The following is a 12,058-nucleotide window of genomic DNA, read 5'->3' as shown; positions in this document are numbered from 1 at the left end:
TTCATAGCACTAAGTGTTTATATTAACAAAAAAAGGAGAGATGTCATGCTAACAACTTAACAGTACACCGGAAAGCTCTAGAACAAAAAGAAGTAAGTACAGCCAAGAGAAAGTCAACAAGATAGCAAATCTTTATCCAAACTAACTAAAAGGCAGAGAGAGAATATCAAAATTGATAAAATCAGAAAAGGGGGGCATAACAATAGACAGTGAAGAAATTCACAGAATCACGAAGACATTCTCAAAAGGACAAATTCAAAGCAATTCTACTAAGATTAGGAACAAGACAAGGCTGGCCACTCTCTCTGTATTTATTCCATGTAGTACTTGAAGTTTTAGCTAGAGCAATAAGACTAAGGTTGATCAATGGGATACAAATTGGAAAGGAAGAAGTCAAAGTATCATTATTAGCAGATGATATATAATAGTATACATAACTGACCCTAAAAATTTCATCATGAAAATTTCATGATGGAACTAGAAGAAATCATATTAAAAGTGATACATGCTTGGCCTTAGATGCTTTCCTTAGTCATGGAGGGAGAGTAAATAATCAGTTTTTCTATTCTTGACTCTAAAGCTAGAACCACATAATGGAAGCTCTAAGTTCTTCTGATTGCTGGAACATGGCCCCCTCTTTCAAATACATCTTTTAACGGTTTCCTCACTGCCTAAACTTGGCTGTCCTGAAACTTGCTCTGTATACCAGGCTGAACTCAAATTCAGAGATCTGCCAGTCTCTGCCTTCTGAGTGCCAGGATTAAAGATGTACATCACCACATCCGACCCTACGTCTTTCTTTAATTTCTTTTAACTTTTCTTTAATTTCTTTTCACAAATTGGAAGCTTCACTGGGTGGAATCTTGCTCCTCTATTCCAGTCAACATCAGGCTTTTCTTTAATCTGTTTACACTTGCTGGGTCTCCTTTTCTCCTCAAACTGTACATTTTGTATTTTTCTTTGCTCATTTTGTTCCTTTTTATTCTAGATCTGCAGAAGACTGGCAACACAATCAATACTAGGCTGACTGGAAATCTCCTCTGCCACAGCTATTAATCCATGACTCTTCAATTTAGCCTCAGGCAGATTCTAAAAAGAATCCAAAAGGACAAGGGCAGAAAGTAACCACATTCTTTGCGAAGATAACACAATAACAATTTCTAGGCCACATATTAATATTCTTCTCCTCTAAAGTCTCGAGCCAGGCACCCACAGTTCATATCTGATGGTTTTGCTTTTGTGAGTTGGCGTTTTTCTCTTGCAAGTCTTAATTTTGTTTTGACTGTAAAGTATCAGAGTCTTTCTCCAGTTTTGTCTGCTTGGGGTCCTCAGTGCCTCTTGTGTTTGGCTGCTCATGTCTTCCCCTGCGTTTGGAAATTTTCTTTATCATTTTGTGAAATAGGCTTTCTTAGGTCTGGTCTCTCGATTGTGTTCTACACATTGTTGAAGTTACAGTCATGCATGTTTTGTCTTTATTGTACCTGAATGCATTTATTCAACTTTGTATTCAATCCCTGATATTCTTTTTTATGTTTAGTCTATTGTTCGTGCTTTATTTGATTAGTTGGTGGTATTTTTATTTTGTTTTTGTTTTTTGTTTTTATTTTTTTTGTTTTTGTTTGTTTTTATTGTTTGTTGTTGTTGTTTGAGATAGGATTTCTCTACACAGCCATGGCCATCTTGGAACTAACTATATAGACCAGACTGGCCTTGAACTGTCAGAGTTCCCCCTGCCTCTGCATCCTGAGTGCTGGAATCAAAGGAGTATATACCTGGTATATATACTATATACAAAGGAGTATACCTGGTATATACACTATACCTGGTAGTTGGCATTTTTTACTCCTAACCCTTCTGGAGTTTATTAGATGTTGACTTTGTTCCTGACTTTTTTTTCACTCATGTTATCCCTCCCCCTTTCTACATCACTGACTTTCTTACATACTTTGTGAACTGACCTACTTGCTTAATTCATTTGCTTATTTGTTCTTTCAAATTATCAACAATTTTCTAAATAGGCCTTTGAATTTTTTGGTTGACATTTCAGCTGTTTTAGCATCCTTGAATTCAGCAATGGAGGGTCTATGATCTCTCCAGGAGTTCTGTTGCCCTGAGCTTTCACATTGCTGACGCTCCTGTGCTCTGTTTTGCTCATGCCTGCCCACCTTCCCTAGAGTAGCTTGTTCTTGGGGCTGAGTCTTCCTCACCATTCAGAGAGAAGAATGCAATTCAGGGTAACATCCATAAAAGAAAGAGTAGAGGAAACAGGAGAGAAGGAAGGCTAAACAAAAAAGGGAAAGGAAGGAGATTTTTATAAAGATGGAGAGAAAAGAACAAGAGATTAAAGGAAACTGGTTGCATGGTAAAGAAAACAGTGTAAATGAACTTCAACAAATGAAAGAAGACTGATAATAAAGACATAAAATCTCTCTTAGAAATAACATAAAATTAAAATAGCTTTAAAATGGGAGGAATGCAAAAGGAAAAAAAAACTATTTCAGTAACTTCTTTCTGAGTTCTAAATTCTAAAATTAGAATCTGCTCCATAATAGAAAGGTTGGTTAAAATGGAGACTGTCACCTTCCCATCAGTTAGGTTGGTGCTGAGCCTGGCACAGGGAGGCATCTTAGTTCTGTTGTCCCTCTAAGAGCATCCCTTCCTTGACTACAAGGACCCTCTGCTAGCCCTGCTTATCTTTGCTGTCTATAGGCCTGGCAGGTTTACCTGCTCTCCTGAGACCCCAAGGACCTGAGTACTTACTACAGGTGACCACTGTTGTATGAGTTTTATACTAAGCATTGTTTATGAAGATCATACAACAATTTGAGGAAACAGATATTGCCTTTTGCCTCTGTCTTAAGATGGGAATCTATTCATCTGACTAATTCAATACATGTCCTAGATCATGTGACCAAACAAATGCAGGAATAGCCAACACCAAGGATTGTGTGATAAATGTCTATTTCTGTCCAACTCCCTGAGTTCCCTGAAAACTTCTCTTAGAGGCTGCAGAACTGCTTTCTCTTTCCTGCTTGTTCCCTAAGTTACCCCTGTCAAATGTTGAGCACCTCCAGAGAATCCGTTTGAGAAGTTTAGACTATCAACTTGAAGAGTAGTCAATAGGTAGAAAGAGGAGAAGTTCTACTGTAAATCTGGAGTTTAGTAAAACACGTTCACACCATACCCTTTAGTGCATCTATATTCTCCTTCAAATGGGTTCTCTGTGTATTGGCTTCATATAGAGGTTGGTGATGGAGCCTTCTGAAAATTCCACTTTCAAAACACATTCTGTCTTGTGTTTCTGTAGCTGCTTGACCCCTTTTGAAAATACTTCCTAAAATGACATTGAGGAGTCCACTCAGACATTATTGTCTTGTATTTGTCAGAAAGAAAATCTTCTGGCAAAAAGCAAATGCATTCATGGAAATGTTATGTTTCCAGTAACCAAACAAATACAAGCATTAAGACCTTTTTTCCCCGGGTCAAAGATTTGGGGTGTTTTGTGCATCATTTTTATGGGTGTGGGTCAAGACTGTCTATGCCAATAGTTCATCTTAAGGAGATTGAAAACAATTTCTCTGAATGCTGACAGAGAAAGTAAACTCACAGAGGTCCTTTATACTCAACCTTGTCCCAGAAGCAACATCCAGGGGTCAGAGGTTGCTGCAACAGTGACCCGTATTTCATAATGCATCCCATCTGTTCACAGATGTGTGAGTTTGCTCAGTTATTTTATTAGAAGTTTATTACATGTTCATAGAGCCCATCCCATCTTTATTTGTCAGCATATTTGCATTTTCTAAAATTTCTGCTCCAGTAGCTACTCAATATATGTAACTTTGTGTAAAGGGATGTTCTCTGTGTAAGTCTGTGCAGCCATTTTCTGATATAAACATCTGGTGGATATAATGGAGTTGAGAAAGCAGACATCACCGATCTCTTGATGATGATGATGATGATGATGATGATGATGATATCTGTCTGTCTGGATTTACTTGGTGCCAAAGGCTCAAGAAAAGAATTAGCCTTCTGTGGTTCATAACATTAAATCTGCTCCAATCTGTGCATAATTTTATCTGTGGAGAGAGAAGACAGATGGAGAATAACAATAGCAACAAAACTCAAGCAAAGTAAAGGCAGTTCACACATGCTCTATATGTATTGTGTCTAGTCATAAGAATTCTTGGAGCATTGCTTTCATTTGCAACCAAATCCATTGCTTTGCTCAGACAAGGATATGAAGAAAGAGGAACACTCCTCCATTGTTGGTGGGGTTGCAAATTGGTACAGCCACTCTGGAAATCAGTCATTAAAAACAATGAATTCATGAAATTCTTAGGTAAATGGAACTAGAAAATATCATCCCGAGTGAGGTAATCCAATCACAACAAAACAAACAAACAAACAAACAAACAAAAAACCCATATGTGCTAAACACTCACTGATAAGTGGATATTATCCCAGAAGCTTGGAATACCCAAGATACAATTCACAGACCAAATGAAGCTCATGAGGAAGGAAGACCAAAGTATGGATACTTGGGTCCTTCTTGGAAGGGGGAGCAAAATACCCATGGGAGGACATACAGAGACAAAGTCTGGAACAGAGACGGAAGGAAAGGCCACCCAGAGACTGTCCTACCTGGGGATCCATCCCATATATAGTCAACAATGTTGCATTCTAAGAAAATAGGATAATGTTTAATAAGAGAATGAATAAATTATTTCACTTCCAGAAAAAAAAAAGAGAAAAATGGATCTAAGAACTTTGTTATTTTGATGCAGGTACCCTTTCAGTGAAAGAGATCATGGTCACGTCTGGCTTGGTAAGTCTGTGCTCCCCTCCACAAGAACGCTCAGCCTGCCTTGCTCACATCCTAGCTTTCATCATAGCACTTAACATGTGGCTGACCTCCATAACGATGTACCAAATAGATTGCTGAGTTCATATATATATAGGTTTGTACTAAGTGTGTCATCTCCAGATGGCTGATAGTTACTGAATCAATTACAAGTCTACTATTAACTTTATTATACTTTATGGTAAAATTTTGACTTACCATAGCCATCATTTCTCATGGGAAATTCAACCTCAGAGCTACAATCAGATCCCTAGGAAACCATTGTATATTAGACCTGTCTATTGTATCCATGCTGGACAATAGAGACTCTCTCAGGCTGAGTTAATCATATGAGTAGTTGGAAAGGTCTTACACTAACACATGGCAGTTTTCGTCTATTGATTTAAAGGAAGCATTTTACACAGTCTCCTCCTTGATTTAAAGTGAGAACGATGTTGGTTATTAATAACTGTCTTTGTCAGGGTTCTGTGAATGGATGGGAATTTTCTCCTTTCCCAGTTTCACAGGCAGCTGCTCCATTCATACAGCTTTTGTGAAGATACTACATTTCATGTTGTTTTTCCTAGCACACAATGTGCTTCACATGTACTGGGAGGTCAAGAGGTAATGTCCTGTCTTTTAGATTTTAGCCATGTGCAAAATCCATCATGATGATATCATATTATTCATTATTTCATTTCTATTTAGAGAGAAAATAACAACAGCATCCATTTGGCCAATAGTTCACTGGAGGTCTGTTTCTGATGCCAGGCTTAGCTGTGCTGAGCCCAATGAGAAACCAGACATGGTTTGCAATTGCCAGTTTCATGTTTCACTTGAAGTAGGTAGCCCTCGGAAGCAGAAGCCACTGACGATTTGTCCTGAGAGAGCATTCTGTGCTCAAGCTGAAACCAAGTTACTGGTTGTGTGAGCAGGTGAGCAGAATCGTTATATAATCTAGCAGAAGATACTGCCCTGAGAAACTGGATATTTTCACATCTTCAGACAGGGATGAATGAGTGTCATTTCCAAACCTCCATCTGACTAAACTCACCAACCAGAAATGCATCCACCCACATCATCTGGAAAGAAATCCAGTGTGTGTGCTGCTGCCAGTGACCTCTGTCAGTGGATGTTTCTCACACTTATCTGCTCTCTGTTTTCATGTTTATAAAATGTGTTCCCAAGCCCTTTAGGATAAAATCAACAATAGGACCCAGGACTCCAGAGAAGGATTCCCAGTAGGAGGGTTTGTGCTCTTTGTTCCAGAAGCTCTAATAGAGTGTGAAACTGACAGAGATGTGGGAGTGCCATTCAGCTGAAATTAAAGTCTTTGTCCCTTCATTAGTTAACCTTGAACTTCTCATTCTGAAGTTCTACCAGGCCACCTTCTCTCTAGCTCTGATTTAATCAAGGTGAACAGCGAATGAAGCTTGCTTGTTCTCCATTTAAGCAAAGATTTAAAAAAAGTCTCATTTTAGTTTTGGTATAGTTGCCATTGTTAATTCTGGATGAATATTTTAGGAAATGGCCCTAAATCTTGTGTGTCCACAATTTTTAATCGTTAAAGATGTCTGTTTTTCTTTTTAAATCTCTTTTCAAATTCTAATGGAGATGAGATTTCATGTTATCCATTTCCTGACATTCTCAGCCCACTGGGAAAGGAAAAGGCCAACTTATGTAACTGCTGAGCTTATGCTATTATATAAAATTAATTCTCTTCCATTAGGGTGGCTGCTGAGACCAGGAGGAAGATCTTCCTTGAAGAAAGAAGCTTTGCACCACTCTCATGTATCCTGAGTTCTGGTTTAAGCACACCTATTGCATTCTTTCATGATGGGATTCACTGGGATTGGGGGTACAGGCAGACAGTTCTTGTGTTCCAGTGCCATCACCCTGTCCTTGAGTATAATTACACTAAAAGTCTATTTACAAGACTCAAGGAAACATTCTTTAATTCTGGTACAGTGATTCTAACTATGAGGTTATATTTTTCTTCCCTGGGAGTGGAAATATCTCCTCTTTTACTGTTTTACTTTCCCCCAATCTTTTTGTTGCTAAACTTCAAACTGTGCAGTCTCAGGTTCTCCTCTATTGTGTTTCCAAATGAAGAATGGCCAAAAAATGATGGATTAGCTGAACAGGACAATTCTTTAAATATTATTTGGAGTTTCAATATGTTCTTTATAGAACGCTTGTGACTTCATCCTATGCAGACTCTCGTCACAGCTGGAGTTAGCTGAATTTCCACAGTGCCCTAGGGTTGTGCATGAATTAGCCAGTTGCTGTCTTACTACTATGATTGGAGCAGAAGTTTTGGGTGATGACGCTGAATGGGGAGCCTGAACCATGAACATGTTTTAGGATAAAGCAGCATCAAACTCCCATTTTCTCACTGTAATATTTCTATTGGCTATTTGGGAGTTTCACATAATCCATCCTGAAAACATTCACTATTTACCAGTCTTCTCAGGTCCACCCTCTTCCCTTGTGGCTACTCCCAAAGAAAAGAAGAAGAAAAGGAAAAAAAGAAAAAGAAAATAAAAAATACCAAGACTGTTTTGTATGGTCCATATAGTCACTGGAGCATGGTTAAACTCCCAGTGGCCAGCTTCTTCAACATGGTTCTCTGCTGCACCATGTACCATAGACACTGTACTGGCTGGTTTTGTGTGTCAACTTAACATAGACTGGAGTTATCACAGAGAAAGATGTTGCGGTAATTCTTCATCCCAAATAAGCCCCTGAATGAAAACACGACTCAATTCATATGAATACATGCTGTGGGCCTAGACTGGGCAGATCTACCGCTACACTACCATCTTCTCCATCTGTGAGACCCCTTAGAACTTGTGGTTTCTCTAGGCCATGTGCTTCTGCTCAGCTTTTCTTCTTCCTCCTCTCGGTCCTTTCCCTCTTCCATTTTTTCCTTCTTCTCTCTCTCCACCTTCCCTTTTATCTGCCCAATCATCAGCTCTCCTTTATTTTACAAATTAAGGTAGGAAACAGGCTTACAGGAAATCACCCCAAGTGCTGACTCATTCCTTGTTCTCAACCAGTCACAGGAGAACGGAATTAACATCAAATATAATCAGCCCCAGGGTTTCTACAACATTTCCCCCTTTTTGTCCAATTAAAAGATTATTTTATCTCAGATATAATTGAACATAACTATTATTATTTTGTAATTTATAAAGTACAAGAGACCTAATACCCAGTCCATCATCTTTGTTAATTAAATAAAAACCTCTGCCATCTATCCTTACTTAAAAGACTATAGTTTTGCACCTGGCTATGTCTTGGCTTTAGATTGAATGCCATCTGAAAACCATTCTCTCAAATCTGTTCCTCTCAAAGTAAAAAGCCTGGGTTCACTAGGAGACTATGTAGTTTTTCAATTCCATCAGAAATCCAAGAACAACTGATATTAACTAAAAATATATAGGAAGCCCAACACAGCTTCCAAAACTTAGATAATTCATGGAGACCTCTGGTCACTTGGACAGTCTGTAACTTACTTCAATAGGTTGGAGCATCAGTCTTCAGCCTACTGGCCAGGGTCATCTGACAGAATTAGAGAAACAGGAATATTAAGGACTAGCCTACTCTGTGTCAGCAGAATCAAGCTGTTCTAACCTGTAATTGTGTCCTTTCTTTGGACAGTATTATATCTGCAGAGGAATGAGGCAATTCTTGCCTAGTGGCTGTTTTACCACAACTGGAGTAACTCACAGATGCTCAATTTCTTCTTTGAATCCAAGAAAGCTGTCAGGAGCTGACTGGTCTCAACAACAAGTGAATAAATAACATCAAACGCCACATTCTGTGGACTTCTGACATTTTTGAAAACCAACTAACTATGTGAAGTAATCTGGACTATTCTCTCTTACCTACTCTTAGTCATTTCTGATTAAAACTAACTGAAAACACCCTAACAGTAAACTCAGAGCCATGAATTTCCTGTTTGACCCTTAGCTCACAGGCTTAAACATCTCAGATCTGTTTATCATAATAGCAATTGAAGGACTGGGTCTAAGCCTTGTACTTCAAAATTTTTAGTATCATAGACAACCTGTACTAACCATCCCTAGCCCCAAAGCTTAGGGAACTGGGACTACGAATCTTCATAACTTCTTCAAGCTGAATATGGGCATTGAGATATTTTAAGGGGGGGGGGGGAGGGTGGGGAAATGGGGGAGTTAGCTGGCCTTAAGAAGCCCCCACCAATGATTGCATTAGTCTCTGATGTCTGTGTCCTGACTGGATCCGTATGAAAAACCAAGACATCAGGAGTTCAGGCAGGTCAGTTCAGCATGTCTGACGATGACATTCACCAATGCTGTATATTCTGTAATATATAAATCTCAAAACAAAATTTTAGTATCATCAGTATAACCTTTTTGTTTGATTCTCTGGAATCTAGTTCTCAGGGGGTCTCCCTCTATCAAATCTCATCCATATAACTCTGGAAGGTGTAAACGCCTTAATCACCTTTTCCAAAAACACAAAGACAAAACCTTCTCCCCAAATCAGCAAATCCTTCAGCCAGGAAAACCTGTAGCTTGCCCTCTGTCCCAGAGGAACAATAAAACACCCACAGTACTCAAAATCACACATATTTTAGCCGATTTAGGCCTTTCTAATTTGTCATGTCAGGATATTAACCAAAAATCCCCGTGGAGCCCATGTTAGACAGAATATGAGTCTCCTGCAGACTTTATTATACCATCTTTAAAACAATTTATTCACACTTTTATTTTCCTTTCCTCTCCCTCTCCCTCTCCCTCTCCCTCTCCCTCTCCCTCTCCCTCTCCCTCTCCCTCTCCCTCTCCCTCTCCCTCTCCCTCTCCCTCTCCCTCTCCCTCTCCCTCTCCCTCTCCCTCTCCCTCTCCCTCTCCCTCTCCTGGACTTAAACCCAAAATTCCTGTGGAGCCCACATTAGACAGAATATGAGTATCCTGTAAGACTTATTAGAGCAATATATCTTTACACCATCTTTAAAGCAATTAATTCAAACTTCTACTAATATCTGCCTATAGCAAGCAGAGAGTTTTTAATTGTTAAGCTCTGCCTAGAGCAGCCATCCTGTTATACCAACTATCTGTTGTGCTCTCTACCAGGAGGCACAGACATTTATTCAATTAATAAGCCTTCTTCCTTCTCACCTTCCACTCCACCTTCCCTTTTATCTGCCCAACCATCAGCTCTCCTTTATTTTACAAATTAAGGTGGGAAGCAGGTTTACAGGAAATCACCTGAGTGCTGACTCATTCTTTGTTCAAAGCCACTCACAGGAGAACTGAATTAACTTCAAATATAATTAGCCCCAGAGCGATCCACCACAGAAAGGAGCTTCAGTTGAGAAAATGCCTCCATGAGATACAGCTGTAAGGCATTTTCTCAATTAGTGATCAAGGGGAGATGCCCCTTTGTGGGTGGTGCCATCTCTGGATGTATAGAGCAAGCTGAGCAATCCAGGGGAAGCAAGCCAGTAAAGAACATCCCTCTATGGCCTCTGCATCAGCTCCTGCTTCCTGACCTGCTTGAGTTCCAGTCCTGACTTCCTTTGGTGATGAACAGCAACATGGAAGTATAACCTGAATAAATTCTTTTCTCCCAATTTGTTTCTTGGTCATGGCATTTTGTGCAGGAATACAAACCCTGACTAAGACAGACACCATAATGACACTCAGTTGTAACACAGACCATAGACATCAGCATGGCCTTCAGTGGGAGCACAAATCATGGACATCCACACTGCCTCTGGTGTTAGCATGAACCAGGCCTCAACATGGCCTCTAGCAATAGCACAGACTAGTGCATCAACATGTCTTGGGGCAGCAGCATGGACCACAGATACCAGCACATTCTCTAGCTGTAGCATGGATCACAGATACCAACATGGCCCCCAGAGGCAACATGGACCCTGGAGGCCTTTCCAAGGAGTTCTAATTCAGAAAATGAGCTGTTTTCCATCTCCAGCATCTTGTCATTGCTTGGAGCCAGGGCTATTGTGCAGCTGGAGTCAGAGCCTGAGAATGTTCCAGACTACTGCACACCATCCTACCTGTCCTACTCAGCAATGGCATGCTCTCCCACCCACCACAGCCTTCTCCCACACCTGTCATGGGCATGGCATCTCTAGTTCTGCCTCTCTCCCCCACTCAAGCGCTGCTCTGTTCCTCTACCATTTTCAACTCTCCAGAGTGTATTTATTCATTCAACTGGCATTAAAAACTGCAGTGTGTCACACATATGCACAAGGACATGCACACAAACACACATCCCAAATAGCTTTAACTGAAAATATTTATTACAATCAGTCATTGATATGGTTCAGAGTTTCTGGTTTCTGGAGCACTGTAAATACTGGACCATCACCGAGAATCATCTCTCAGATATTCTGCTGTTGCCCAGAGTCAGACAGAATTTATAGGTAGAAGAGTAAACGAGGGCAAGATTCGTGAGAGTTCCAAGCTTCCACATACCTTCCGGCCTTTGGTGCTGACCTCTATGGCCAAGTGTTCTCCTTCCTGATGCAGTGCCTCCATGCTTTAGGCCAATGGTCAGTAATGCTATACTCTCCCATATTGCTCACATACCCTTCATAGTGTCTCTAGGTTTGCCATTCTTTGCCAAATATACATGTCTGCCCACTCTCACAGCTCTGCTCTACCATCTTCCCTTCCACTTTCATGAAACCACTTTGTAAAATCATCTTCTGACCAGACCTGCCTTCTAAAAGTTGCTCTGGAAATACTACAGGTTCTGTAGACTCCTTGAAGAAGTGCAGCAGCCCAGCTCTGGCTTGGTTCTGCTTCCACAGCTCCTCCATGCTGGCTGCGGTGCTGATGCTAAAGGGCAGGAGAGGGCACTGGCCTGGTGCTAGTGTTTCTCATTGAGCACTGAATGGCTATTGCTGTGGTCTGGTGTTATAAGACTCTGACGAGCCTTATCTTACCAGGAACCCCACCACCACTGAACAACACATAGCCAGGGATTGATGCAAAAGCAGGAGGAATTTATTGTTCCAGTATACTGGGGTCGTCATCCTGTACCTGAAGGAGAGGCAACAACCTTGGGTAGTCCATTCAGCGAATTTTTTAGAGTTTCCAGGGGTGGAATAGAGAATCAGAAACTAGTCACAATATGATTGGCCTTTTTAAAGACTGATTAGTCTTTAGGGAATGAGGTAGTAGGGGCTTAATTAGCCTCTTC

The 12,058-nt window shown here is 40.3% G+C and overlaps 1 pseudogene; it reads right to left on the bottom strand.

Annotated features, from left to right (window-relative positions):
- The window catches only part of LOC110300862 (interferon-induced transmembrane protein 2 pseudogene), a 35,554-nt pseudogene extending 24,163 nt beyond the window's left edge, over window positions 1-11,391 (bottom strand).
- Between the last annotated feature and the right edge of the window lie 667 nt (window positions 11,392-12,058).

The sequence above is a fragment of the Mus caroli genome, unplaced genomic scaffold (genome assembly GCF_978045245.1).
Source record: "Mus caroli unplaced genomic scaffold, Mus_caroli_1 scaffold_10, whole genome shotgun sequence".
NCBI classification, from domain to species: Eukaryota; Metazoa; Chordata; class Mammalia; order Rodentia; family Muridae; genus Mus; species Mus caroli.
The sequence above is the reverse complement of the archived record's forward strand: the minus strand, read 5'-3'. Positions and strand labels throughout refer to the sequence as shown.